The 2,461-nt window shown below is 35.0% G+C and overlaps 1 non-coding gene across 1 annotated transcript; it reads left to right on the top strand.

Annotated features, from left to right (window-relative positions):
- The first annotated feature begins 703 nt into the window (after positions 1–703).
- On the top strand, positions 704–805 carry LOC122098615. Its single transcript, XR_006145756.1, has one exon. It is a non-coding gene; the product is annotated as a U6 spliceosomal RNA (small nuclear RNA).
- Positions 806–2,461: the final 1,656 nt, after the last annotated feature.

Genomic DNA, 2,461 nt, shown 5'->3' with positions numbered 1-2,461 from the left:
GATTTATTATTTTCTTATATTGCTGTACATTTAAAACTCTCTAAGTCTATGATGTTCAACAAGAATTTTATAGGCTATGAGTAGCGTTTAAAGTTATCCAATAAGATTATTATTTATGGTTCATCTCATCATTTGTATATGGCTTCTACCATCATTTGTTCCTCACTAACATATAAAGTAAGGAAGCCCTTAAATTTTGACAGAAACTGTGAAGTTAATATCTTAAATCTTCACTCTGCTTCTTTACACAAACACTTTGCAACTTCTCATTAGTAAAGTTTCTATAAACTCTGAAATGTACATACTTAGTAGTATATGACTGCTACCATGAATCTTAAATGCTTTATGGAAATGTTTTACAATCTGCTAAATAGTCTTAATTTTGGCATATATGAGCAAATTCCCACAATTAAACATTTTGAAAACATTAAAACTTTTAACAAATCTTAACACTATCTATAGTGTTCATTATGACAGGTTCCTTGTACAGAATAATTGAATTCCTCCCCCTACACATCCGTTGAACAATAAATAACTGGAATTATTTTGTTTTTGACATGTCAATCTTGACTTTATTCTTAAAAGTGTTCTTATGTAAGAAATACATTGTTCTAAAATTTCACGACAATTCTTTTGAATTTAATTTTTGTGGAATTGTCTAGTTTAAGAAAATCAATTACACTATATATATAAAAAATGTTCTGTGCTCAATTCGGTAGCACATACACTAACATTGGAACAATAAAAAGAAGAATAGCCCCTGACTGAGGATGACACGCAAGTTCGTGAAGCATTCCAGATTTTTAAAAGAACAGATGCTGGAGGGGATGTGGACAGAAAGGAACCTTAATGCATTGTTGTTGGGAGTTTAAACTTGTTCAAAGGCTTTGGAAAGTAGTATGGAGGTTCCTCAAAAGACTACACAGAGCACCCCTAAGACCCAGCAATCTCATTTTGGGCATTCACCCAAATGATCTCAAACAAGACCATACTAAATCTACTAGCAAAACTATGTTCATTGCAGCATTATTTACCATAGCTAAGCTACATAACCAAACCCGATGCCCCACACTAAACGAATGGATCAAGAAAATGTGTGTGTGTGTGTGTGTGTGTGTGTGTGTGTGTGTGTGTGTATACTGGATTTCTATGCCTCTATCAGAAAGAATGGCATCACCCAGTTTGTTAGGAAATGGAAAGACTTGGAAAAAATTATATTAAGTAAATTAAGCCAGGCCCAAAGAAGTGAAGTAAGCCAGGCCCAAGGAAACATAGATCCCATGCTTTCCTTATTTGCAATAACTAGTATGTGTCTGATACAAGCAGAAAAGTTCAGATAAGTTGATGTTAGGGGAATGAACCCCAAGATAAGTATTCAAATGTTTTTTTTGTTTTTTGTTTTTTTTCTTTCATGCAATTTTTCTAACATATTTATAAGAAGATTTCTATGTTGCTTTGTATGCCCCTCCCCCAAGGTATAACCCATGTTTCACTGCATTTGATGTTGGTATAATTTGCGGAGGGGAAGGGAAAAAAAACAATTCGTTTAACTAGGGATGCAGGTGGACCCATTGCAACAATTAGATGTACAAGTCATTATGTAAAAAAATGAACTTTACAACTTTGGGGGGAGGAGGACCGGGTGGGGGAAGTGTGGGAGTATGGGAAGGGATGGGAAGGGGAAGCAAAGAGGAGCCAACAATGCTTGATAAGAAATGTACTCATTATCTTGCCCATGTACTTGTAACCCCTCTGTATGCTATTTTCACAATAAAAAAAAGAAGCATAGGTCCTATGGTATCCCTTATTTGCAATAACTAATGTATGTCTGGGATAAACAAAGAAGGTATGGTAAGGCGAAAAAAAGGAGGAGGCAACAATACTTGATAAGAAATGTACTCATTACCTTTTCCAGGTAATTGTAACTCCTCTGTATGATATTTTCACAATTAAAAAAAGAGAAAACGTCAAAAGCATGCGCATATGACTAGATAAGATGATGTTAAGGTAAATGAACCCCAAGATAGGGACACAAGTGGTTTTTTATTTGTTTCTGTTGTTTCTAATGTATTTATAATGTACGATGTGATTTTTTTATATGTGCATCCCCCACAGTTAAACCTCTGTTTTCACTGTATCTGATGTTGGTGTACCTCCATCTTGTATATACACTTCTTTAATTTGGGTATGGAAAAGGAAAAAAACAAAATGCTTAAATAAGGATACAGTATGACCCATTGCACCAATGTGATGCACAAGACAGTACGTTGAAAAACGAACTTTACAATTTAGGCGGGGTGGGGGCAGGGCAGTGTACTTGTGGAGGTGGGAAGGAAGGGATGGTGGGGGAAAACAAAGGAGAAGGTAACAATGCTTGATAGGAAATGTATTCATTACCTTTTTCATGTAACTGTAACCACTCTGTACAGTACTTTTACAATAAAAAACATAAGAATGTTCT

Source organism: Dipodomys spectabilis, unplaced genomic scaffold, assembly GCF_019054845.1.
Source record: "Dipodomys spectabilis isolate Male_0828 unplaced genomic scaffold, ASM1905484v1 ptg000481l, whole genome shotgun sequence".
Lineage (NCBI taxonomy): Eukaryota > Metazoa > Chordata > Mammalia > Rodentia > Heteromyidae > Dipodomys > Dipodomys spectabilis.
Note: the sequence above shows the minus strand (reverse complement) of the source record. Positions and strands in the feature narration are given on the sequence as shown.